We start from the raw sequence: 27,546 nt of genomic DNA, 5'->3' as shown, positions 1-27,546 counted from the left end.
GTGAGGTAAGGTACGGTAGGGTACCTGAGGTGAGGTAAGGTACGGTAGGGTACCTGAGGTAAGGTACGGTAGGGTGCCTGAGGTGAGGTATTGTAAGGTACGGTAGGGTACCTGAGGTGAGGTGTGGTAAGGTACGGTAGGGTACCTGAGGTGAGGTGAGGTACGGTAGGGTACCTGAGGTGAGGTGAGGTAAGGTATGGTAGGGTACCTGAGGTGAGGTGAGGTACGGTAGGGTACCTGAACGTGAGGTGAGGTGAGGTAAGGTACGGTAGGGTACCTGAGGTGAGGTGAGGTGAGGTACGGTAGGGTACCTGAGGTGAGGTGAGGTAAGGTACGGTAGGGTACCTGAGGTGAGGTAAGGTACGGTAGGGTACCTGAGGTGAGGTAAGGTATGGTAGGGTACCTGAGGTGAGGTGAGGTAAGGTACGGTAGGGTACCTGAGGTGAGGTGAGGTGAGGTAAGGTACGGTAGGGTACCTGAGGTAAGGTACGGTACGGTAGGGTACCTGAGGTAAGGTACGGTAGGGTACCTGAGGTAAGGTATGGTAGGGTACCTGAGGTGAGGTAAGGTACGGTAGGGTACCTGAGGTGAGGTAAGGTACGGTAGGGTACCTGAGGTGAGGTAAGGTACGGTAGGGTACCTGAGGTGAGGTGAGGTAAGGTACGGTAGAGTACCCGAGGTAAGGTACGGTAGAGTACCCGAGGTAAGGTACAGTAGAGTACCCGAGGTAAGGTATGGTAGAGTACCCGAGGTAAGGTATGGTAGAGTACCCGAGGTAAGGTATGGTAGAGTACCCGAGGTAAGGTATGGTAGAGTACTCGAGGTAAGGTATGGTAGAGTACCCGAGGTAAGGTATGGTAGAGTACCCAAGGCAAGGTGTGGTACGGCAGGGTGCCTGAGGTAAGGTACGGCAGGGTGCCTGAGGTAAGGTACAGTAGGGTACCTGAGGTGAGGTAAGGTACGGTAGGGTACCTCAGGTGAGGTGAGGTAAGGTACGGTAGGGTACCTGAGGTGAGGTAAGGTACGGTAGGGTACCTGAGGTGAGGTAAGGTACGGTAGGGTAGCTGAGGTGAGGTAAGGTACGGTAGGGTACCTGAGGTAAGGTAAGGTACGGTACGGTAGGGTACCTGAGGTAAGGTATGGTAGGGTACCTGAGGTAAGGTATGGTAGGGTACCTGAGGTGAGGTGAGGTAAGGTACGGTAGGGTACCTGAGGTGAGGTAAGGTACGGTAGGGTACCTGAGGTGAGGTAAGGTACGGTAGGGTACCTGAGGTGAGGTAAGGTACTGTAGGGTACCTGAGGTGAGGTGAGGTAAGGTACGGTAGAGTACCCGAGGTAAGGTACGGTTGAGTACCCGAGGTAAGGTACCGTAGAGTACCCGAGGTAAGGTACGGTAGAGTACCCGAGGTAAGGTACGGTAGAGTACCTGAGGTAAGGTATGGTAGAGTACCCGAGGTAAGGTATGGTAGAGTACCCAAGGCAAGGTGTGGTACGGCAGGGTGCCTGAGGTAAGGTACGGCAGGGTGCCTGAGGTAAGGTACGGCAGGGTGCCTGAGGTAAGGTACGGTAGAGTACCCGAGGTAAGGTAAGGTAGAGTACCCGAGGTAAGGTACGGTAGAGTACCCAAGGTAAGGTAAGGTAGAGTACCCGAGGTAAGGTACGGTAGAGTACCCAAGGTAAGGTAAGGTAGAGTACCCGAGGTAAGGTACGGTAGAGTACCCGAGGTAAGGTACGGTAGAGTACCCGAGGTAAGGTACGCTAGGGTACCCGAGGTAAGGTACGGTAGAGTACCCGAAGGTACGGTTGGGTACCTGAGGTAAGGTACGGTAGGGTACCTGAGGTAAGGTACGGTAGGGTATCTGAGGTAAGGTACGGTAGGGTACCTGAGGTAAGGTACAGTAGGGTACCTGAGGTAATGTACGGTAGGGTACCTGAGGTAAGGTACGGTAGGGTACCTGAGGTAAGGTACGGTAGGGTACCTGAGGTAAGGTACGGTAGGGTACCTGAGGTGAGGCACGGTAGGGTACCTGAGGTAAGGTACGGTAGGGTACCTGAGGTAAGGTACAGTAGGGTACCTGAGGTGAGGTAGGGTACGGTAGGGTACCTGAGGTGAGGTGAGGTAAGGTACGGTAGGGTACCTGAGGTGAGGTGAGGTAAGGTACGGTAGGGTACCTGAGGGTGAGGTGAGGTAAGGTACGGTTACGGTAGGGTACCTGAGGTGAGGTGAGGTAAGGTACGGTAGGGTACCTGAGGTGAGGTGAGGTAAGGTACGGTAGGGTACCTGAGGTGAGGTGAGGTAAGGTACGGTAGGGTACCTGAGGTGAGGTAAGGTACGGTAGGGTACCTGAGGTGAGGTAAGGTACGGCAGGGTACCTGAGGTGAGGTAAGGTACGGCAGGGTACCTGAGGTGAGGTAAGGTACGGCAGGGTACCTGAGGTGAGGTAAGGTACGGCAGGGTACCTGAGGTGAGGTAAGGTACGGCAGGGTACCTGAGGTGAGGTAAGGTACGGTAGGGTACCTGAGGTGAGGTGAGGTGAGGTAAGGTACGGTAGAGTACCCGAGGTAAGGTACGGTAGAGTACCCGAGGTAAGGTACGGTAGAGTACCCGAGGTAAGGTACGGTAGAGTACCCGAGGTAATGTATGGTAGGGTACCTGAGGTAATGTATGGTAGGGTACCTGAGGTAAGGTAGTGTAGGGTACCTGAGGTAATGTAGGGTAGGGTACCTGAGGTGAGGTAAGGTATGGTAGAGTGCCCGAGTTAAGGTATGGTAGAGTACCCGAGTTGAGGTATGGTAGAGTACCCAAGTTAAGGTATGGTAGAGTACCCAAGGTAAGGTATGGTAGAGTACCCGAGGTAAGGTATTGTGGAGTACCCGAGGTAAGGTATGGTAGAGTACCCGAGGTAAGGTGTGGTACGGCAGGGTGCCTGAGGTAAGGTACAGTAGAGTACCCGAGGTAAGGTGCGGTAGGGTACCCGAGGTAAGGTGCGGTAGGGTACCCAAGGTAATGTTTGGTAGGGTACCTGAGGTAATGTACTGTAGGGTACCTGAGGTAATGTACGGTAGGGTACCTGAGGTAATGTACGGTAGGGTACCTGAGGTAAGGTACGGTAGGGTACCTGAGGTAAGGTACGGTAGGGTACCTGAGGTAAGGTACGGTAGGGTACCTGAGGAAAGGTACGGTAGGGTACCTGAGGTAAGGTGCGGTAGGGTACCTGAGGTAAGGTACGGTAGGGTACCTGAGGTAAGGTACGGTAGGGTACCTGAGGTAAGGTACGGTAGGGTACCTGAGGTGAGGTGAGGTGAGGTAAGGTACGGTACGGTAGGGTACCTGAGGTGAGGTGAGGTGAGGTGAGGTAAGGTACGGTTGGGTACTTGAGGTGAGGTACGGTAGGGTACCTGAGGTGAGGTACGGTAGGGTACCTGAGGTGAGGTGAGGTGAGGTAAGGTATGGTAGGGTACCTGAGGTGAGGTGAGGTAAGGTAAGGTATGGTAGGGTACCTGAGGTGAGGTGAGGTGAGGTACGGTAGGGTAGGGTACCTGAGGTGAGGTAAGGTACGGTAGGGTACCTGAGGTGAGGTACGGTACAGTAGGGTACCTGAGGTGATGTAAGGTACGGTAGGGTACCTGGGGTGAGGTAAGGTACGGTAGAGTACCCGAGGTGAGGTAAGGTACGGTAGAGTACCCGAGGTAAGGTACGGTAGAGTACCCGAGGTAAGGTAAGGTACAGTAGAGTACCTGAGGTAAGGTGTGGTAGGGTACCTGAGGTAATGTATGGTAGGGTACCTGAGGTAATGTATGGTAGGGTACCTGAGGTAATGTATGGTAGGGTACCTGAGGTAATGTATGGTAGGGTACCTGAGGTAAGGTTCGGTAGGGTACCTGAGGTAAGGTAAGGTACGGTAGGGTACCTGAGGTAAGGTATGTTAGGGTATCTGAGGTGAGGTACGGTAGGGTACCTGAGGTGAGGTACGGTAGGGTACCTGAGGTGAGGTACGGTAGGGTACCTGAGGTGAGGTACGGTAGGGTACCTGAGGTGAGGTGAGGTAAGGTACGGTAGGGTACCTGAGGTGAGGTGAGGTGAGGTGAGGTACGGTACGGTAGGGTACCTGAGGTGAGGTAAGGTACTGTAGGGTACCTGAGGTGAGGTAAGGTACGGTAGGGTACCTGAGGTGAGGTGAGGTAAGGTACGGTAGGGTATCTGAGGTGAGGTAAGGTACGGTAGGGTACCTGAGGTGAGGTACAGTAGGGTACCTGAGGTGAGGTACGGTAGGGTACCTGAGGTGAGGTGAGGTAAGGTACTGTAGGGTACCTGAGGTGAGGTGAGGTAAGGTATGGTAGGGTACCTGAGGTGAGGTGAGGTGAGGTGAGGTAAGGTACGGTAGGGTACCTGAGGTGAGGTGAGGTGAGGTACGGTAGGGTACCTGAGGTGAGGTACGGTAGGGTACCTGAGGTGAGGTGAGGTAAGGTAAGGTAGGGTACCTGAGGTGAGGTGAGGTAAGGTACGGTAGGGTACCTGAGGTGAGGTGAGGTGAGGTGAGGTACGGTACGGTAGGGTAGGGTACCTGAGGTGAGGTAAGGTACTGTAGGGTACCTGAGGTGAGGTGAGGTAAGGTACGGTAGGGTACCTGAGGTGAGGTGAGGTGAGGTACGGTAGGGTACCTGAGGTGAGGTACGGTAGGGTACCTGAGGTGAGGTGAGGTAAGGTACGGTAGAGTACCCGAGGTAAGGTACGGTAGAGTACCCGAGGTAAGGTACGGTAGAGTACCCGAGGTAAGGTACGGTAGAGTACCCGAGGTAAGGTACGGTAGAGTACCCGAGGTAAGGTACGGTAGAGTACCTGAGGTGTGGTACGGTTGAGTACCCGAGGTGTGGTACGGTAGGGTACCCGAGGCAAGGTGTGGTAGGGTACCCGAGGCAAGGTGTGGTAGGGTACCTGAGGCAAGGTGTGGTAGGGTAGGTAAGGTACGGTAGAGTACCCGAGGTAAGGTACGGTAGAGTACCCGAGGTGTGGTACGGTAGAGTACCCGAGGTGTGGTACGGTAGGGTACCCGAGGTGTGGTACGGTAGGGTACCTGAGGCAAGGTGTGGTAGGGTACCCGAGGCAAGGTGTGGTATGGTATGGTACCCGAGATAATGTATGGTAGGGTACCCGAGGTAATGTATTGTAGGGTACCCGAGGTAATGTATGTTAGGGTACCCAAGGTAATGTATGTTAGGGTACCCGAGGTAATGTATTGTAAGGTACCTGAGGTAATGTATTGTAAGGTACCTGAGGTAATGTATGGTAAGATACCTGAGGTAATGTTTGAAAATATAAGTGAGTTAAGTTAAGGTGAGGTAACCGAGTTGACGTTTTGTAAAGTTCCAGGGGTAAAGTGTTATACCAGACGTAAGTTGTGGTAAGGTACCTGAGGTAAGGGATGGTATTTTGCATTAGGAAAGATACGGTGCCTGAGGTAAGGTATGGTGCCTGAGGTAAGGTATGGTGCCTGAGGTAAGGTATTGTGCCTGAGGTAAGGTATTGTGCCTGAGGTAATGTATTGTAGGGTGCCTGAGGAAATGTATGGTAGAGTGCCTGAGGAAAGGTATGGGAGGGTGCCTGAGGAAAGGTATGGGAGGGTGCCTGAGGAAAGGTATGGAAGGGTGCCTGAGGAAAGGTATGGTAGGGTGCCTGAGGAAAGGTATGGTAGGGTGCCTGAGGAAAGGTATGGTAGGGTGCCTGAGGAAAGGTATTGTAGGGTGACTGAGGTAAGGTTATGGTAGGGTGCCTGAGGTAAGGTATGGCAGGCTACCTGAGGTAAGGTATGGCAGGCTACCTGAGGTAAGGAATGGCAGGCTACCTGAGGTAAGGAATGGCAGGCTACCTGAGGTAAGGAATGGCAGGCTACCTGAGGTAAGGTATGGCAGGCTACCTGAGGTAAGGTATGGCAGGCTACCTGAGGTAAGGTATGGCAGGCTACCTGAGGTAAGGTATGGCAGGCTACCTGAGGTAAGGTATGGTAGGGTACCTGGGGTAAGGTATGGTAGGGTACCTGGGGTAAGGTATGGTAGGAGACCTGAGGTGAGGTATGGTAGGGTACCTGAGGTGAGGTATGGTAGGGTACCTGAGGTAAGGTTATGGTAGGGTACCTGAGGTAAGGGTATGGTAGGGTACCTGAGGTAAGGTATGGCAGGCTACCTGAGGTAAGGTATGGCAGGCTACCTGAGGTAAGGTATGGCAGGCTACCTGAGGTAAGGTATGGCTGGCTACCTGAGGTAAGGTTTGGTAGGGTACCTGAGGTAAGGTGCGGCAGAGTACCCAAGGTAAGGTACGGCAGAGTACCCGAGGTAAGGTACGGCAGAGTACCCGAGGTAAGGTACGGCAGAGTACCCGAGGTAAGGTACGGCAGAGTACCCGAGGTAAGGTACGGCAGAGTACCCGAGGTAAGGTATGGTAGAGTACCCGAGGTAAGGTATGGTAGAGTACCCAAGGCAAGGTGTGGTACGGCAGGGTGCCTGAGGTAAGGTACGGCAGGGTGCCTGAGGTAAGGTATGGCAGGCTACCTGAGGTAAGGTATGGCAGGCTACCTGAGGTAAGGTATGGCAGGCTACCTGAGGTAAGGTATGGTAGGGTACCTGGGGTAAGGTATGGTAGGGTACCTGGGGTAAGGTATGGTAGGAGACCTGAGGTGAGGTATGGTAGGGTACCTGAGGTGAGGTATGGTAGGGTACCTGAGGTAAGGTTATGGTAGGGTACCTGAGGTAAGGGTATGGTAGGGTACCTGAGGTAAGGTATGGCAGGCTACCTGAGGTAAGGTACGGCAGAGTACCCGAGGTAAGGTACGGCAGAGTACCCGAGGTAAGGTACGGCAGAGTACCCGAGGTAAGGTATGGTAGAGTACCCGAGGTAAGGTATGGTAGAGTACCCAAGGCAAGGTGTGGTACGGCAGGGTGCCTGAGGTAAGGTACGGCAGGGTGCCTGAGGTAAGGTATGGCAGGCTACCTGAGGTAAGGTATGGCAGGCTACCTGAGGTAAGGTATGGCAGGCTACCTGAGGTAAGGTATGGTAGGGTACCTGGGGTAAGGTATGGTAGGGTACCTGGGGTAAGGTATGGTAGGAGACCTGAGGTGAGGTATGGTAGGGTACCTGAGGTGAGGTATGGTAGGGTACCTGAGGTAAGGTTATGGTAGGGTACCTGAGGTAAGGGTATGGTAGGGTACCTGAGGTAAGGTATGGCAGGCTACCTGAGGTAAGGTATGGCAGGCTACCTGAGGTAAGGTATGGCAGGCTACCTGAGGTAAGGTATGGCTGGCTACCTGAGGTAAGGTTTGGTAGGGTACCTGAGGTAAGGTGCGGCAGAGTACCCAAGGTAAGGTACGGCAGAGTACCCGAGGTAAGGTACGGCAGAGTACCCGAGGTAAGGTACGGCAGAGTACCCGAGGTAAGGTACGGCAGAGTACCCGAGGTAAGGTACGGCAGAGTACCCGAGGTAAGGTATGGTAGAGTACCCGAGGTAAGGTATGGTAGAGTACCCAAGGCAAGGTGTGGTACGGCAGGGTGCCTGAGGTAAGGTACGGCAGGGTGCCTGAGGTAAGGTACGGTAGAGTACCCGAGGTAAGGTAAGGTAGAGTACCCGAGGTAAGGTACGGTAGAGTACCCGAGATAAGGTAAGGTAGAGTACCCGAGGTAAGGTACGGTAGCGTACCCGAGGTATGGTACGGTAGAGTACCCGAGGTAAGGTACGGTAGGGTACCCGAGGTAAGGTACGGTAGGGTACCCGAGGTAAGGTACGGTAGGGTACCCGAGGTAAGGTACGGTAGAGTACCCGAGGTAATGTATGGTAGGGTACCTGAGGTAGTGTATGATAGGGTACCCGAGGTAATGTATGGTAGGGTACCTGAGGTAAGGTACGGTAGGGTTCCTGAGGTAAGGTACGGTAGGGTACCTGAGGTAAGGTACGGTAGGGTACCTGAGGTAAGGTACGGTAGGGTACCTGAGGAAAGGTACGGTAGGGTACCTGAAGTAAGGTACAGTAGGGTACCTGAGGTAAGGTACGGTAGGGTACCTGAGGTAAGGTACGGTAGGGTACCTGAGGTAAGGTACGGTAGGGTACCTGAGGTAAGGTATGGTAGGGTACCTGAGGTAAGGTACAGTAGGGTACCTGAGGTGAGGTAAGGTACGGTAGGGTACCTCAGGTGAGGTGAGGTGAGGTAAGGTAAGGTACGGTAGGGTACCTGAGTTGAGGTAAGGTACGGTAGGGTACCTGAGGTGAGGTAAGGTACGGTAGGGTAGCTGAGGTGAGGTAAGGTACGGTAGGGTACCTGAGGTGAGGTAAGGTACGGTAGGGTACCTGAGGTGAGTTGAGGTAAGGTACGGTAGGGTACCTGAGGTGAGGTGAGGTAAGGTACGGTAGGGTACCTGAGGTGAGGTGAGGTAAGGTACGGTAGGGTACCTGAGGTGAGGTAAGGTACGGTAGGGTACCTGAGGTGAGGTAAGGTAAGGTAGGGTACCTGAGGTGAGGTAAGGTACGGTAGGGTACCTGAGGTGAGGTAAGGTATGGCTGGGTACCTGAGGTGAGGTAAGGTACGGCAGGGTACCTGAGGTGAGGTGAGGTAAGGTACGTTAGAGTACCCGAGGTAAGGTACAGTAGAGTACCCAAGGTAAGGTACGGTAGAGTACCCGAGGTAAGGTACGGTAGAGTACCCGAGGTAAGGTACGGTAGAGAACCCGAGGTAAGGTACGGTAGAGTACCCAAGGCAAGGTGTGGTATGGTAGGGTACCTGAGGTAATGTATGGTAGGGTACCTGAGGTAATGTATGGTAGGGTACCTGAGGTAATGTATGGTAGGGTACATGAGGTAATGTATGGTAGGGTACATGAGGTAATGTATGGTAGGGTACCTGAGGTAATGTATGGTAGGGTACCTGAGGTAAGGTAGTGTAGGGTACCTGAGGTAATGTAGGGTAGGGTACCTGAGGTGAGGTAAGGTATGGTAGAGTACCCGAGGTAAGGTATGGTAGAGTACCCGAGTTAAGGTATGGTAGAGTACCCGAGTTAAGGTATGGTAGAGTACCCAAGTTAAGGTATGGTAGAGTACCGAAGTTAAGGTATGGTAGAGTACCCAAGGTAAGGTATGGTAGAGTACCCGAGGCAAGGTATGGTGGAGTACCCGAGGTAAGGTATGGTACGGCAGGGTGCCTGAGGTAAGGTACGGCAGGGTGCCTGAGGTAAGGTACGGCAGGGTGCCTGAGGTGAGGTACGGCAGGGTGCCTGAGGTAAGGTAGGGCAGGGTGCCTGAGGTAAGGTAGGGCAGGGTGCCTGAGGTAAAGTACGGCAGGGTGCCTGAGGTAAGGTACGGCAGGGTGCCTGAGGTAAGGTACGGCAGGGTGCCTGAGGTAAGGTACGGCAGGGTGCCTGAGGTAAGGTACGGCAGGGTACCTGAGGTTAGGTACGGTAGGGTACCTGAGGTTAGGTACGGTAGGGTACCTGAGGTAAGGTACGGTAGGGTACCTGAGGTAAGGTACGGTAGGGTACCTGAGGTAAGGTACGGTAGGGTACCTGAGGTAAGGTACGGTAGGGTACCTGAGGTAAGGTACGGTAGGGTACCTGAGGTAATGTTCGGTAGGGTACCTGAGGTAATGTACGGTAGGGTACCTGAGGTAAGGTACGGTAGGGTACCTGAGGTAAGGTACGGTAGGGTACCTGAGGTAAGGTACGGTAGGGTACCTAAGGTACGGTACGGTAGGGTACCTAAGGTACGGTAGGGTCCCTGAGGTAAGGTAAGGTACGGTAGGGTACCTGAGGTAAGGTAAGGTACGGTAGGGTACCTGAGGTAAGGTAAGGTACGGTAGGGTACCTGAGGTAAGGTAAGGTACGGTAGGGTACCTGAGGTAAGGTACGGTAGGGTACCTGAGGTAAGGTACGGTAGGGTACCTGAGGTACGGTACGGTAGGGTACCTGAGGTAAGGTACGGTAGGGTACCTGAGGTAAGGTATGGTAGGGTACCTGAGGTAAGGTACGGTAGGGTACCTGAGGTAAGGTACGGTAGGGTACCTGAGGTAAGGTACGGTAGGGAACCTGAGGTAAGGTACGGTAGGGTACCTGAGGTGAGGTGAGGTAAGGTACGGTAGGGTACCTGAGGTGAGGTGAGGTAAGGTACGGTAGGGTACCTGAGGTGAGGTGAGGTAAGGTACGGTAGGGTACCTGAGGTGAGGTGAGGTAAGGTACGGTAGGGTACCTGAGGTGAGGTACGGTACGGTACGGTAGGGTACCTGAGGTGAGGTAAGGTACGGTAGGGTACCTGAGGTGAGGTAAGGTACGGTAGGGTACCTGAGGTGAGGTAAGGAACGGTAGGGTACCTGAGGTGAGGTAAGGTACGGTAGGGTACCTGAGGTGAGGTAAGGTACGGTAGGGTACCTGAGGTGAGGTGAGGTAAGGTACGGTAGAGTACCCGAGGTAAGGTACGGTAGAGTACCCGAGGTAAGGTACGGTAGAGTACCCGAGGTAAGGTACGGTAGAGTACCCGAGGTAAGGTACGGTAGAGTACCCGAGGTAAGGTACGGTAGAGTACCCGAGGTAAGGTACGGTAGAGTACCTGAGGTGAGGTACGGTACGGTAGGGTGCCTGAGGTGAGGTGAGGTGAGGTGAGGTAAGGTACGGTAGGGTACCTGAGGTGAGGTGAGGTAAGGTACGGTAGGGTACCTGAGGTGAGGTAAGGTACGGTAGGGTACCTGAGGTGAGGTAAGGTACGGTAGAGTACCTGAGGTGAGGTGAGGTAAGGTACGGTAGGGTACCTGAGGTGAGGTGAGGGAAGGTACGGTAGAGTACCCGAGGTAAGGTATGGTAGACTACCCGAGGTAAGGTATGGTAGAGTACCCGAGGTAAGGTATGGTAGAGTACCCAAGGCAAGGTATGGTATGGTAGGGTACCTGAGGTAATGTATGGTAGGGTACCTGAGGTAATGTATGGTAGGGTACATGAGGTAATGTATGGTAGGGTACCTGAGGTAATGTATGGTAGGGTACCTGAGGTAAGGTAGTGTAGGGTACCTGAGGTAATGTAGGGTAGGGTACCTGAGGTGAGGTAAGGTATGGTAGAGTACCCGAGGTAAGGTATGGTAGAGTACCCGAGTTAAGGTATGGTAGAGTACCCGAGTTAAGGTATGGTAGAGTACCCGAGTTAAGGTATGGTAGAGTACCCAAGTTAGGTATGGTAGAGTATACAAGGTAAGGTATGGTAGAGTACCCGAGGTAAGGTATGGTGGAGTACCCGAGGAAAGGTATGGTACGGCAGGGTGCCTGAGGTAAGGTACGGCAGGGTGCCTGAGGTAAGGTACGGCAGGGTGCCTGAGGTAAGGTACGGCAGGGTTTCTGAGGTAATGTACGGTAGGGTACCTGAGGTAATGTACGGTAGGGTACCTGAGGTAATGTACGGTAGGGTACCTGAGGTAATGTACGGTAGGGTACCTGAGGTAATGTACGGTAGGGTACCTGAGGTAATGTACGGTAGGGTACCTGAGGTAAGGTACGGTAGGGTACCTGAGGTAAGGTAAGGTACGGTAGGGTACCTGAGGTAAGGTACGGTAGGGTACCTGAGGTAAGGTACGGTAGGGTACCTGAGGTAAGGTACGGTAGGGTACCTGAGGTAAGGTACGGTAGGGTACCTGAGGTAAGGTACGGTAGGGTACCTGAGGTAAGGTACGGTAGGGTACCTGAGGTAAGGTACGGTAGGGTACCTGAGGTAAGGTACGGTAGGGTACCTGAGGTAAGGTACGGTAGGGAACCTGAGGTAAGGTACGGTAGGGTACCTGAGGTGAGGTGAGGTAAGGTACGGTAGGGTACCTAAGGTGAGGTAAGGTACGGTAGGGTACCTGAGGTGAGGTGAGGTAAGGTACGGTAGGGTACCTGAGGTGAGGTAAGGTACGGTAGGGTACCTGAGGTGAGGTGAGGTAAGGTATGGTAGAGTACCCGAGGTAAGGTACAGTAGAGTACCCGAGGTAAGGTACGGTAGAGTTCCCGAGGTAAGGTACGGTAGAGTACCCGAGGTAAGGTACGGTGGAGTACCCGAGGTAAGGTACGGTGGAGTACCCGAGGTAAGGTACGGTAGAGTACCCGAGGTAAGGTACGGTATTGTACCCGAGGTAAGGTACGGTAGAGTACCTGAGGTAAGGTACGGTAGAGTACCCGAGGTAAGGTACGGTAGAGTACCCGAGGTAAGGTACGGTAGAGTACCCGAGGTAAAGTTCGGTAGAGTACCCGAGGTAATGTACGGTAGAGTACCCGAGGTAAAGTTCGGTAGGGTACCTGAGGTAAGGTAAGGTTCGGTAGGGTACCTGAGGTAAGGTAAGGTACGGTAGGGTACCTGAGGTAAGGTACGGTAGGGTACCTGAGGTAAGGTACGGTAGGGTACCTGAGGTAAGGTACGGTAGGGTACCTGAGGTAAGGTATGGTAGGGTACCTGAGGTAAGGTACGTTAGGGTACCTGAGGTAAGGTACGGTAGGGTACCTGAGGTGAGGTGAGGTAAGGTACGGTAGGGTACCTGAGGTGAGGTGAGGTACGGTAGGGTACCTGAGGTGAGGTAAGGTACGGTAGGGTACCTGAGGTGAGGTACGGTACGGTAGGGTACCTGAGGTGAGGTGAGGTATGGTAGGGTAGAGTACCCGAGGTAAGGTACGGTAGAGTACCCGAGGTAAGGTACGGTAGAGTACCCGAGGTGAGGTACGGTAGAGTACCCGAGGTAAGGTACAATAGAGTACCCGAGGTAAGGTACGGTAGAGTACCCGAGGTAAGGTACGTGTAGAGTACCCGAGGTAAGGTACGGTAGAGTACCCGAGGTGTGGTACGGTAGGGTACCAGAGGTAAGGTGTGGTAGGGTACCCGAGGCAAGGTGTGGTGGGGTACCCGAGGTAAGGTGTGGTAGGGTACCCGAGGTGAGGTGTGGTATGGTAGGGTACCCGAGGTAATGTATGGTAGGGTACCCGAGGTATTGTATGGTAGGGTACCCGAGGTAATGTATGGTAGGGTACCCGAGGTAATGTATGGTAGGGTACCCGAGGTAATGTATGTTAGGGTACCCGAGGTAATGTATTGTAAGGTACCTGAGGTAATGTTTGAAAATATAAGTGAGTTAAGTTAAGGTGAGGTAACCGAGTTGACGTTTTGTAAAGTTGCAAGGTATGGTATGTACCTGAGGCAAGGTATGGTAGGGTACCCGAGGTAAAGTATGGTAGGGTACCTGAGGTAAGGTTAGGTAGGGTACCTGAGGTAAGGTATGGTAGGGTAACTGAGGTAAGGTATGGTAGGGTACCTGAGGTAAGGTATGGTAGGGTACCTGAGGTAAGGTATGGTAGGGTACCTGAGGTAAGGTATGGTAGGGTGCCTGAGGTAAGGTATGGTAGGGTGCCTGAGGTAAGGTATGGTAGGGTGCCTGAGGTAAGGTATGGTAGGGTGCCTGAGGTAAGGTATGGTAGGGTGCCTGTGGTAAGGTATGGTGGTATGGTAGGGTGCATAGGGTAAGGAATTATAGGTTACCTGAGGTATGGTAGGGTACTCTAGTTAAGGTATTGTAGGGTACCTGAGGTAAGGTATTTTAGGGTACCTGAGGTAAGGTATTTTAGGGTACCTGAGGTAAGGTATTGTAGGGTACCTGAGGTAAGGTATTGTAGGGTACCTGAGGTAAGGTATTGTCGGGTACCTGAGGTAAGGTATTGTCGGGTACCTGAGGTAAGGTATGGGAGGGTACCTGAGGTAAGGTATGGGAGGGTACCTGAGGTAAGGTATGGGAGGGTACCTGAGGTAAGGTATGGGAGGGTACCTGAGGTAAGGTATGGGAGGGTACCTGAGGTAAGGTATGGGAGGGTACCCGAGGTAAGGTATGGGAGGGTACCCGAGGTAAGGTATGGGAGGGTACCCGAGGTAAGGTATGGGAGGGTACCCGAGGTAAGGTATGGGAGGGTACCCGAGGTAAGGTATGGGAGGGTACCTGAGGTATGGTATGGGAGGGTACCTGAGGTACGGTATGGTATGATACCTAAGGTAAGGTATGGTAGGGTACCTGTGGTAAGGTATGGTAGGGTACCTGTGGTAAGGTATGGTAGGGTACCTGAGGTAAGGTATGGTAGGGTACCTGTGGTAATGTATGATAGGGTACCTGAGGTAATGTATGGTAGGGTACCTGAGGTAATGTATGGTAGGGTACCTGAGGTAATGTATGGTAGGGTACCTGAGGTAATGTATGGTAGGGTACCTGAGGTAATATATGGTAAGGTATTGTATGTTAAGGTACCTGAGGTAATGTATGGTAATGTATGTGAGGTAAGTTAAGGTAAGATAACCAAGGTAAAGTTGTGTAAAGTACAGGAGGTAAAGTGTTATACCCGAGGTAAGGTGTGGTAAGGTACTTGAGGGAAGGTATGGTATTTTGCCTGAGGTAAGGTATGGTGCCTTAGGTAAGGTATGGTAGGGTGCCTGATTTAATGTATGGTAGGGTGCCTAAGTTAATGTATGGTAGGGTGCCTGAGGTAATGAATGGTAGGGTGCCTGAGGTAATGAATGGTAGGGTGCCTGAGGTAAGGTATGGTATGGTACCCGAGGTAAGGTATGGTATGGTAGTGTAGCTGAGGTAAAGGTATTTTAGGGTACCTGAGGTATGGTATGTTATGGTATGGTATGGTATGGGAGGGTACCTGAGGTATGGTTTGGTAGGGTACCTGAGGTAATGTATGGTAGGGTACCTGAGGTAAGATATGGTAGAGTGCCTGAGGTAAGGTATGGTAGGGTGCCTAGGGTAAGGAATTATAGGTTCCCTGAGGTATAGTAGGGTACCTGAGGTAAGGTAGGGTAGGGTACCTGAGATAAGTTAGGGTAGGGTACCTGAGATAAGGTAGGGTAGGGTACCTGAGGTAAGGTATGGTAGGGTACCTGAGGTAAGGTAAGGTATGTTAGGGTACCTGAGGTAAGGTATGGTAGGGTACCTGAGGTATGGTAGGGTTCCTGAGGTAAGGTACGGTAGGGTACCTGATGTAAGGTACGGTAGGGTACCTGATGTAAGGTACAGTAGGGTACCTGAGGTAAGGTACGGTAGGGTACCTGAGGTAAGGTACGGTAGGGTACCTGAGGTAAGGTACGGTAGGGTACCTGCGATAAGGTACGGTAGGGTACCTGAGGTAAGGTACGGTAGGGTACCTGAGGTAAGGTACGATAGGGTACATGAGGTAAGGTACGGTAGGGTACCTGAGGTAAGGTACGGTAGGGTACCTGAGGTAAGGTACAGTAGGGTACCTGAGGTAAGGTACGGTAGGGTACCTGTGGTAAGGTACGGTAGGGTACCTGTGGTAAGGTACAGTAGGGTACCTGTGGTAAGGTACGGTATGGTACCTGAGGTAAGGTACGGTAGGGTACCTGAGGTAAGGTACGGTAGGGTACCTGAGGTAATGTATGGTAGGTTACCTGAGGTATGGTAGGGTACCTGAGGTAAGGTATGGTAGGGTACCTGAGGTAAGGTATGGAAGGGTGCCTGAGGTAAGGTATGGAAGGGTGCCTGAGGTAAGGTATGGTAGGGTCCCTGAGGTAAGGTATGGTAGGGTCCCTGAGGTAAGGTATGGTAGGGTCCCTGAGGTAATGTATAGTAGGGTACCTGAGGTAATGTATGGAAGGTAATGTATGGTAAGGTACCTGAGGTAATGTATGATAATGTATGTGAGGTAAGTTAAGGTGAGGTAACCGAGGTAAAGTTTTGTAAAGTACCAGAGGTAAAGTGTTATACCCTAGGTAAGGTGTGGTAAGGTACTTGAAGGAAGGTATGGTATTTTGCCTGAGGTAAGGTATGGTGCCTGAGGTAATGTATGGTAGGGTGCCTGAGGTAATGTATGGTAGGGTGCCTGAGTTAATGTATGATAGGGTGCCTGAGGTATTGTATGGTAGGGTGCCTGAGTTAATGTATGGTAGGGTGCCTGAGGTAATGTATGGTAGGGTGCCTGAGGTAAGGTATGGGAGGGGACCTGAGGTACGGTATGGTAGTGGACCTGAGGTACGGTATGGTAGTGGACCTGAGGTAAGGTATGGTAGGGTACCTGTGGTAAGGTATGGTAGGGTACCTGAGGTAAGGTATGGTATGGGAGGGTACCTGAGGTAAGGTATGGGAGGGTACCTGAGGTAAGGTATGGTAGGGTGCCTGAGGTAAGGTATGGTATGGTGCCTGAGGTAAAGTATGGTAGGGTGCCTGAGGTAAGGTATGGTAGGTTGCCTGAGGTAAGATATGGTAGGTTGCCTGAGGTAAGGTATGGTAGGGTACCTGAGGTAAGGTCAGGTATGGTATGGTACCTGAGGTAAGGTATGGTGGGGTACCTAAGATAAAGTATGGTGGGGTACCTGAGATAAAGTAAGGTGGGGTACCTGAGATAAGGTATGGTGGGGTACCTCGAGGAAATGTATGGTTAGGTACCTTATGTAATGTAAGGTACCCAAGGTAAGGTGTGGTATGGTGCCTGAGGTATTTTTAGGGTGCCTGAGGTAATATATGGTAGGGAGCCTGAGGTAAGGTATGGTACAGGACCTGAGGTAAGGTAGGGTAGGGTACCTGAGGTAAGGTCTGGTACCTGAGGTAAGGTCTGGTACCTGAGGTAAGGTCTGGTACCTGAGGTAAGGTCTGGTACCTGAGGTAAGGTCTGGTACCTGAGGTAAGGTCTGGTACCTGAGGTAAGGTATGGTACCTGAGGTATGGTATGGTATGAAACCTGAGGTAAGGTGTGGTGGGATACCTGAGGTAAGGTATGGTAGGGTACCTGAGGAAATGTATGGTAGAGTACCTGAGGTAATGTTTGGGATGGTAATGTATGGTATGTTACCTGAGGTAATGTATGGTAGGGTGCCTGAGGTAAGGTCAAGTCAATTGAGCTTTATTTCGATTTAGAATATAAATCATAAAAAGCGAACAACAATCATATAGCAATATATTTCATTTACAGTAAATTCAATATGTACAGATAAAAACAATCATACCAAGTCTTCAACGTACATAGCTCAATTAAAAAGTGATGCTATTATTCTATGTTAAAATACGAGGCTATACGTGAAAGTTCTCGCTTTTAGGTTTCAAAACTTAATTGATACTTTTAAAAGTTCGCTGAAAGTTCAATAGATGACTCGTTGTTAAAAGTAGAAAAAGAAAACCAGTGATTAACTTAAAAATGCTCTATGTCTGACCGTGCATTTCAAAAAGTTCACAAGATAGGTAGTCCTTTCACCTTCCAACTGCTGCAGAAATAGAAATGCTAGACGGCATTGTCTGTATCCAGTTTGTTTTAGTAGTGGGATCAGCCACGTTTTCCTGAAATCGTGGAAAAATGTACAGAAGAGGATGGTGTGCATGGTCGATTGAGGGGAAGTATCGTCACATGGACACAGCGGGAGGTCTTTGGTCACATTCCCCACCAGAAATAATTGGGCCAATCGATGAAACAAGTTCAGCCTAAGCCTTACCAAGAGATACCTCTCATAACCTGAAGTATTTTATGTAAGTTATGGCTGAATGGAGGTGGTTGTTTGTATTTGTAGGGAGCGTGCTACTGAAGGTTTTGTTGCCTCTTTCGTTAGTCTCAATTCCTCTAAGTGGGATAAGCATTTCGTTTTTAGTGCCTTTCTTGAGACTTCGGACATTGAGGATGGATCATAATAGTACCTCACCCATCCTAGATCTTGCAAACACTTTTTTATATAGCACAGCCACCTGGAGTTGTCGGCCTTGTCCAGTGCTAGGCAGTCCGTTAGAATACACTGGATAAGAGTTGCTTTATCGTTCCTCCAGATTCTATGCCATAATAGTATTGGTTCAGCTTTTGCTAGATCAGTAACATGTGGCAGACCCAACTCTATATGGCACGCCGTAGTGCCCGTGCTCCTCGGGACCGCCAAAAGATATATCAAGAAGGAGTTTTCCACTTTCTGAATTTCAACTATCGGTGCAAACCCCCAGAGCCCGGCTCCATAGAGAGCCACTGATAGACTTTTGGCTTGGTAAATCTTTACTAGTTCACAAGGAGGTCTTTTACCTAACTTTCTGGAAAAGTTTGCTAGAGCTGCTGTAGTTCTTAGGAAAAGTAATTTTCTGGTTTCTACAGCTATATTCCAAGCTAGTTTGTTATCTATCGCTACACCCAGATACAAATAGTTTTGTGTGGTCTCTAGTTTCTGCCCATATAAGTGGATGTCCTTCATTTTTCGTTTGTGTCCTGTGCCTGCCCTCATAACAAAAGTTTTACTTGTGTTAATTTTCATGTCGAGCCCTGCCATAAAAGCCGAGTATCTGTCCACACTCTTTTGCAGTTCCAGGGGGGTATGGGCTAAGATGACCGCGTCATCCGCATAGAGAAGCGCTGGTATAGGCCGACCATTCACCATAGGGAGGTCATGAGCTCCCCTAATCATCGCATCCTCCAGACCATTGGTGTAGAGAGTGAAAAGGAGGGGAGCCAAGACACATCCTTGCCTAACTCCCTTTTCCACGGAAAATTCCCTTGTTAGTTCCCCCTGCACCCCATAGCGAACTCTAGCTGTGGTGTTAGAGTAAAGTTCCCTTAAAAACCTTGAGCAAATTTTGTGGGACGCCTATGTCCCTCAATAGAGTCCAGAGTTTCGAGTGGGACACGCAGTTGAACGTGGACGAAAGGTCCACGTAGACCATATACATGTCGCCCCTTTTAACATGTACATATTGATCTATTAATAGTGTCAAGTTCAGTGCCTGCTCTATGGTCCCCAGCCCCTGGCGAAAGCCATATTGTAGGTCCGAAATAATCCTGCCATCGTCCGCCCAAACCTGTAGTTGCTCGCTTATTAGTCGTCCTGCCACCTTTCCCAGCGAATCCAGGAGTGAGATGGGACGATAGCAGGTTACCGACCCCCTATCTCCCTTTTTGAAGATTGGGACTAATATTGATTTGGACCATGAAGGCAGGAGGCCTACGGAACATGTTGCATTGAGCACTCTAGTTAGAAGTGGGGTCCAGATGTCCATATGTGCTTTAAAAAGGTCAATTGGCACACCATCTGGACCCGGTGCTTTACCGCTTTTACTTGGACATAGAGCCAATTCAACTTGTTGCATTGAGAAATGGAGATCGATCGGGAACGGGTTTCCGGGTTTATCAGTGTGCGTAGTATCCTGGATAAGATAATCATGGCACACGGGGTCAGTTGGATTGATCATGAATATCTTTGAAAAGTGCTGGACCCACTCCTTTTCGTCTACTACCACATCTATTTTAGGGTGTTCTATGTTGTTTGCTAAAAAGGGGGACTTAATGACTTGCCAAAAGGCAGCTGAGTTTTTGAGAGCACAGCTTTCGTGCAGTTGTTCCCAAAGGAGGGACTTTAGCTCTTTTTTTAATTTTTTCGAGCTGTATTATATTTATTCCTGAGTTCTCTAATTACTAGTGGGTTTCTCACCTCTTTCCTTAGTGCATTTTTTAGGTCTTGATATGTAGTCATACATTCATGGTTGAACCAACCCTTTTTTGGCTTAGATTTATGTTTGAGTTCTCTCCATAAAGCATCATTTATAGTTTTAATAATCCTTTCAAAGTTAGAGATTATTTCCTCATCTGTGGTATCAGGATCAAGGCATTTCAGTATGTGGGGAAAGACCCCTGTGATCACTTTAGTTGTTATCTCTTGTGGGTCTACTTTCCCCCATTTCAGGGCATAGCCATTTAGTCTATTCAACGTTAAGTTATTTTGATCTAGAATGGTACCAGGGTTGGTTTTAGGATTACAAGCTAACGGGTATGAGATACTTAGGGGGTAGTGGTCACTAAGTGCACTATCGTGTCTTGTAAATAGAGTATCCCCTATCCTCGCCCCGTTTGAGACCAGAATATAGTCTATTGTTGTATTATATCCCTGACCATGAAAAGTGGGGGCCAGTTTTGCCTTGTCATTGTGGAGGTTGTTAGCGTGGACAAGATTTAGCTCAAACATGGTTTCATTAAGTTGGCTGCCAAGTGTACTGTGCCTAAAGTGGGATATAGGATTTTCCCATTCATCGAGGATGCCACATATATTGCCAGCTGGACACGGGCCCAGATTAAAATCCCCCCCAGATTATCACTGTTTCCATGTTGGTCTTTTCTGTTAGGGTTGCAAGGGTAAAGCGGATCGAGGATACCAAATTTGTTGCCTATTTCTGTGGGCGATTATTATAGCAGTTCACTATGAGGAACTTGTGCCTATTATTTAGGGTAAGGACAAGGATCTGAAAGCTACACTCAAGTTTTATTATTACTATTTCCATCGCTGCCAGAAGATTGGAGATGTAGATGGTTAAACCTCCCTTTGCTCGTCCTGAGGGCGAGGGTATTGCTGGTGTAAAATAGGCCTTCAACCCCACAATGTGTATGGGGTCAAGGGGCCAAGTTTCTTGTAGGGCGATGATATCGAAGTTGGAGATAAATCTCGTCCAGTCTTCGAATAAAATTTTAGTGCGTTGCCCTGCTATGTTCCAGAATGAGGTAAGGAGGGAAGGCCTAGATTCTCTCCCTTTAGGTATCCTCTTTCCTGAATTTGTTTGAGTGGTATTTAGATCCTGGGAGAGAGAAGTATTTGGGTCCTGAGAGGGAGTATTTGTATCAGACGGTTGATTAATGGAGGTAATGGTGTTTGCGAGGTCTTTAGTGCTAGCCAGGGATTAATTTTGTTTTGTCTGCCCCTCATGTGGAGTTAGTCAGAGGTTTGTCTCGGTGTTTTTGGAGAGAGGAATCATGGGGCTGTTTGGTCTTGGATATGGTATGTGGCTATGGTGCAGTCATTCAACTCTTCAAGACCGGAAAGACTCCCATAATGGTTTTGAAGGAGAATTGAGTGATTAGCCTGGAGATGTTTCATAGTTCTATAATTATGAGTTCTAAGGTTGGGAGGAGGGACCAATAGGGGCCTAGGGTAAAAATATGTCAGGTCACACGGTAAAATGGACGTATTCCCCTTTTCAGGGAACCAGTTTAGGATGTGACTTACTGTTCTATGGTCTCTAAAGTTAATTACAACTATATCTCCCTTTTTATCTTTTTTTCTGGCACTAAGCCATGAGAGGCGGCGAACGTGCAGTATCTCACCATTTAGGTTTGGAGGGAGAGGGTGATTCTGCCTAAGCCAGTATGTGGTTTTATTTTTTAACTGGGAATGATTTTCCCTCTTTCCTTCTTCTAGAGTTGGGACTCCTGTTAAGACCACCACTAGTGGAACTGCTTCCGGTGGCAGTTCCACTTGGCGCCCCCTTGGCTTTATTAATTCTTCTGAGGTGTTTTTATCGTGCTTACTCTGTGACTTTCCCAGGTTGCGAGTTGTCTTTACCTTGTGGGCCTCGCCGTCTACGTGTTGTTTAGTCTGATGTGTTGTCATGCCAGTGTCTGGCCTAGGAGGTTTAGTTTTGTCTAACTCTATACTAACTGGGTCTTTTTGGATGGTTCGATTTGTTTGCAATACCATGGTTGGATTTTCTATGACCGGCTTGGAAGTGCGGTTAAATAGCCCTGCGCTTGTCACTAATTTTTCCTCTAAGGAGCCAAGCCTAGCTTCTAGTCTTTTGAGTCTCTCTATTATTGGCAGTGTAGATGCTCTAATTAAGTGCTCTATTGTTCCTATTAGGTACTTTGAGGGGGTTTCTAGTGTCAAGCGTGGTGGGGAAGTACCTAGATCATGTTTTGTCCCAGTGCTCGATGTGTGGGGTTTAGCCGCTTTACCGGAGTCTGTATGGCTAGTTTTTTTCTTGTGTGATTCGTTCCCTTGTTTCCTTCGTTTCCTCGGGGGTGAGCCATGTGCTCTGGAGGGTTTGGATTTTTTCGTAGTTTTCCGTGTAACCTTTTCTACAGGTAAGGGCGTGTCAGGGATAAGTTCAATCTCTGGTGATGGGCTAGCATGGATTGATGAGACTGGACTATGTGGAATATTGACTGTGTCAGGGGTGGGAGTTGCGTTTTGTAACAGAATAGGAATGCTATTAATACTATTAGCAGTAGTGTCTGGGTCCTCAATTTCAGCTAGATCACTGTTATGTGATATGTTTACTCTCTGAGGCCTCACAGGCGAGATGCGCTTGTTTTTAATCAATTTGATAGAGCGCCGTCGCTCAGCTCGACGTTCTGCTAGCGTGCTCTCCCTGTCAGCTTCCAAGGGAATCCTATACACGAAATTGTCCAATGTTCCTTTGTTAAGAGAACTGGAATCTTTTGTGTTGTCTAGAGCCATAACGGATAATTACACTTAACCAACAGAAGGATAAACAAGACAATGTTAAAGTATTGCCCCAGAGTACTAGGAGCTAAATAAGTTAGGACTAGCAAGTAGACAAGGGGCAGGACATAACAAGTAAGGAGAGTGCTATGGGCATAATACCTTAATGAGGAATGTCAGTGGGTAGGCCCAGCCCGGCCTCCCTCGGCTCCTGAGGGCCCGCCCTTTGCCCGGGCTTAGCCCGGCGCTGCCCCGCGCGCTCCCGCGATGCAGGGAGTGGGGCTTGATTTTATGCCCCTCCGGGCGCGAATGTCCTGTGGGCGGCTTCCGGCCGCAGGGGCTACAGGGAGATGTAGTCCGTAGTGGTCACGGCGTCCTCTCCTCTTGGCGGCCGCACCACGCAAAGCAAAATGCACGGCCGCGGGAGGGACTCTCTAGGCAGCCACAGCAGGGTCTCAGAAAGGTCTTGGCCACAGTCACTGCAGAGGTAAGGGAACTCCTCGATACAGCAGCAGGTCACCCCGCTCCACCAAGAGTGGGGCTTGATTTTATGCGCCTCTGGGCGCGAATGTCCTGTGGGTGGCTTCCGGCCGCAGGGGCTACAGGGAAATGTAGTCCGTAGTGGTCACGGAGTCCTCTCCTCTCGGCGGCCGCACCACGCAAAGCAAAATGCACGGCCGAGGGAGGGGCGTGCTAGGCAGCCACAGCAGGGTCTCATCCTCGATACAGCAGCAGTTCACCTGAGGTAAGGTATGGTAGGGTACCTGAGGTAATGTATGGTAGGGTACCTGAGGTAATGTATGGTAGGGTACCCGAGGTAATGTATGGTAGGGTACCTGAGGTAATGTATGGTAAGGTAATGTATGGTAAGGTACCTGAGGTAATGTATGGTAATGTATGTGAGGCAAGTTAAGGTGAGGTAACCGAGGTAAAGTTTTGTAAAGTACCAGAGGTAAAGTGTTATACCCAAGGTAAGGTGTGGTAAGGTACTTGAGGGAAGGTATGGTATTTTGCCTGAGGTAAGGTATGGTGCCTTAGGTAAGGTATGGTGCCTGAGGTAATGTATGGTAGGGTGACTGAGTTAATGTATGGTAGGGTGCCTGAGGTAATGTATGGTAGGGTACCTGAGGTAAGGTATGGGAGGGTACCTGAGGTACGGTATGGGAGAGTACCTGAGGTACGGTATGGTAGGGGACCTGAAGTAAGGTATGGTAGGGGACCTGAGGTAAGGTATGGTAGGGGACCTGAGGTAAGATATGGTAGGGGACCTGAGGTAAGATATGGTAGGGTACCTGAGGTAAGGTACGGTATGGGAGGGTACCTTAGGTACGGTATGGGAGGGTACCTTAGGTACGGTATGGGAGGGTACCTTAGGTACGGTATGGGAGGGTACCTGAGGTACGGTGTGGGAGGGTACCTGAGGTACGGTGTGGGAGGGTACCTGAGGTATGGTGTGGGAGGGTACCTGAGGTACGGTATGGTAGAATACCTGAGGTAAGGTATGGTAGAATACCTGAGGTAAGGTATGGTAGGATACCTGAGGTAAGGTAAGGCATGGTAGGGTACCTGAGGTACGGTATGGTAGGGTACCTGACGTAAGGTATGGTAGAATACCTGAGGTAAGGTATGGTAGGATACCTGAGGTAAGGTATGGTAGGGTACCTGAGGTAAGGTATGGTAGGGTACCTGAGGTAATGTATGGTAGGGTACCTGAGGTAATGTATGGTAGGGTACCTGAGGTAAGGTATGGTAGGGTACCTGAGGCAAGGTATGGTAGGGTGCCTGAGGAAAGGTATGGTAAGGTGCATTAGATAAGGTATGGTAGGGTGCCTGAGGTGAGGTATGGTAGGGTGCCTGAGGTGAGGTATGGTAGGGTGCCTGAGGTGAGGTGTGGTAGGGTGCCTGAGGTGAGGTATGGTAGGGTGCCTGAGGTGAGGTATGGTAGGGTGCCTGAGGTAAGGTAAGGTATGGTGTCTGAGGTAAGGTATGGTGCCTGAGGTAATGTATCATAGGGTGCCTGAGTTAATGTATGGTAGGGTGCCTGAGTTATTGTATGGTAGGGTGCCTGAGGTAATGTATGGTAGGGTGCCTGAGGTAAGGTATGGTGGGGTACCCGAGGTAAGGTATGGTATGGTAGGGTAGCTGAGGGAAAGGTATTTTAGGGTATCTGAGGTATGGAATGTTATGGTATGGGAGGGTACCTGAGGTAATGTATGGTAGGGTACCTGAGGTAATGTATGGTAGGGTACCTGAGGTAATGTATGGTAGGGTACCTGAGGTAATGTATGGTAGGGTACCTGAGGTAATGTATGGTAGGGTACCTGAGGTAAGGTATGATAGAGTGCCTGAGGTAAGGTATGGTAGGGTGCCTAGGGTAAGGAATTGTAGGTTCCCTGAGGTATAGTAGGGTACCTGAGGTAAGGTAGGGTAGGGTATCTTAGGTAAGGTAGGGTAGGGTACCTTAGGTAAGGTAGGGTAGGGTACCTGAGGTAAGGTAGGGTACCTGAGGTAAGGTACATTAGGGTACCTGAGGTAAGGTACGTTAGGGAACCTGAGATAAGGTAAGGTAGGGTTCCTGAGATAAGGTACAAGAGGGTACATGAGTTAAGGTATGGTTGGGTACCTGAGGTAAGGTATGGTTGGGTACCTGAGGTAAGGTATGGTTGGGTACCTGAGGTAAGGTATGGTTGGGTACCTGAGGTAAGGTATGGTTGGGTACCTGAGGTAAGGTATGGTTGGGTACCTGAGGTAATGTATGGTAGGGTACCTGTGGTAATGTATGGTAGGGTACCTGTATTAATGTATGGTAGGGTACCTGAGGTAAGTTATGGTAGGGTACCTGAGGAAAGGTATGGTAGGGTGCCTGAGGTAAGGTATGGAAGGGTGCCTGAGGTAAGGTATGGAAGGGTGCCTGAGGTAAGGTATGGAAGGGTGCCTGAGGTAAGGTATGGAAGGGTGCCTGAGGTAAGGTATGGAAGGGTGCCTGAGGTAAGGTATGGTAGTGTGCCTGAGGTAAGGTATGGTAGGGTGCCTGAGGTAAGGTATGGTAGGATGCCTGAGGTAAGGTATGGTAGGGTCCCTGAGGTAAGGTATGGTAGAGTCCCTGAGGTAAGGTATGGTAGGGTCCCTGAGGTAAGGTATGGTAGGGTCCCTGAGGTAAGGTATGGTAGGGTACCTGAGGTAAGGTATGGTAGGGTACCTGAGGTAAGGTATGGTAGGGTACCTGAGGTAAGGTAAGGTATGGTAGGGTACCTGAGGTAAGGTATGGTAAGGTAGGGTACCCGAGGTAAGGTATGGTATGGTATGGTAGGGTAGCTGAGGTAAGGTATGGTATGATAGGGTAGCTGAGGTAAAGGTCTTTTAGGGTACCTGAGGTATGGTATGGTATGGGAGGGTACCTGAGGTATGGTTTGATAGGGTACCTGAGGTATGGTTTGGTAGGGTGCCTGAGGTAATGTATGGTAGGGTACCTGAGGTAATGTATGGTACGGTACCTGAGTTAAGGTATGGTAGGGTGCCTAGGGTAAGGAATTGTAGGTTCCCTGAGGTATAATAGGTTCCCTCAGGTAAGGTAGGGTACCTGAGGTAAGGTACGGTAGGGTACTTGAGGAAAAGTACGGTAGGGTACCTGAGGTAAGGTACGGGAGGGTACCTGAGGTAAGGTACGGGAGGGTACCTGAGGTAAGGTACGGGAGGGTACCTGAGGTAAGGTACGGGAGGGTACCTGAGGTAAGGTACGGGAGGGTACCTGAGGTAAGGTACGGGAGGGTACCTGAGGTAAGGTACGGGAGGGTACCTGAGGTAAGGTATGGGAGGGTACCTGAGGTAAGGTATGGGAGGGTACCTGAGGTAAGGTATGGGAGGGTACCTGAGGTAAGGTACGTTAGCGTACCTGAGGTAAGGTACGTTAGCGTACCTGAGATAAGGTACGTTAGGGTACCTGAGGTAAGGTACGTTAGGGTACCTGAGGTAAGGTACGTTAGGGTACCTGAGGTAAGGTACGTTAGGGTACCTGAGGTAAGGTACGTTAGGGTACCTGAGGTAAGGTACGTTAGGGAACCTGAGGTAAGGTACGTTAGGGTACCTGAGGTATGGTACGTTAGGGTACCTGAGGTATGGTACGTTAGGGTACCTGAGGTATGGTACGTTAGGGTACCTGAGGTAAGGTACGTTAGGGTACCTGAGGTAAGGTACGGTAGGGTGCCTGAGGTAAGGTACGGAAGGGTGCCTGAGGTAAGGTACGGTAGGGTGCCTGAGGTAAGGTACGGTAGGGTGCCTGAGGTAAGGTATGCTAGGGTGCCTGAGGTAATGTATGGTAGGGTACCTGAGGAAATGTATAGTAAGGTAATGTATGGTAAGGTACCCGAGGTAATGTATGGTAATGTATGTGAGGTAATGTATGGTAATGTATGTGAGGTAAGTTAAGGTGAGGTAACCGAGGTAAAGTTTTGTAAAGTACCGGAGATAAAGTGTTATACCCGAGGTAAGGTGTGGTAAGGTACTTGAGGGAAGGTATGGTATTTTGCCTGAGGTAAGGTATGGTGCCTTAGGTAAGGTATGGTTCCTGAGGTAATGTATGGTAGGGTGCCTGAGTTAATGTATGGTAGGATGCCTGAGGTATTGTATGGTAGGGTGCCTGAGGTAAGGTATGGTGGGGTTCCTGAGGTATGGTATGGTATGGTAGGGTAGCTGAGGTAAGTTATTTTAGGGTACCTGAGGTATGGTATGTTAAGGTATGGTAGGGTAGCTGATGTAAGGTATGGTAGGGTAGCTGATGTAAGGTATGGTAGGGTAGCTGATGGATGGTATGGTGGGGTACCTGAGGTAATATATGGTAGGGTGCCTGAGGTAAGGTATGGTAGAGTGCCTGAGGTAAGGTATGGTAGGGTGCCTAGGGTAAGGAATTGTAGGTTACCGGAGGTATAGTAGGGTACCTGAGGTAAGGTATGGTAGGGTACCTGAGGTATGGTATGGGAGAGTTACTGAGGTATGGTATGGTAGGGTACCTGAGGTAAGGTATGTTAGGGTACCTGTGGTACGGTATGGTAGGGTACCTGAGGTACGGTATGGTAGGGTACCTGAGGTACGGTATGGTAGGTTACCTGAGGTAAGGTATGGTAGGATACCTGAGGTAAGGTATGGTAGGGTACCTGAGGTAAGGTATGGTAGGGTACCTGAGGTAAGGTATGGTAGGGTACCTGAGGTAAGGTATGGTAGGGTACCTGAGGTAAGGTATTGTATTGTATTGTATTGTATATTGGATTTATATAGCGCTTATCACCCAGGGGTCTCTAAGCTCTTGCCTTGGGAACCTGTCCTGGCTTTTCCCTGTGAGATAGCCC

The sequence above is a fragment of the Lissotriton vulgaris genome, chromosome 8 (genome assembly GCF_964263255.1).
Source record: "Lissotriton vulgaris chromosome 8, aLisVul1.2, whole genome shotgun sequence".
NCBI classification, from domain to species: Eukaryota; Metazoa; Chordata; class Amphibia; order Caudata; family Salamandridae; genus Lissotriton; species Lissotriton vulgaris.
Note: the sequence above shows the minus strand (reverse complement) of the source record.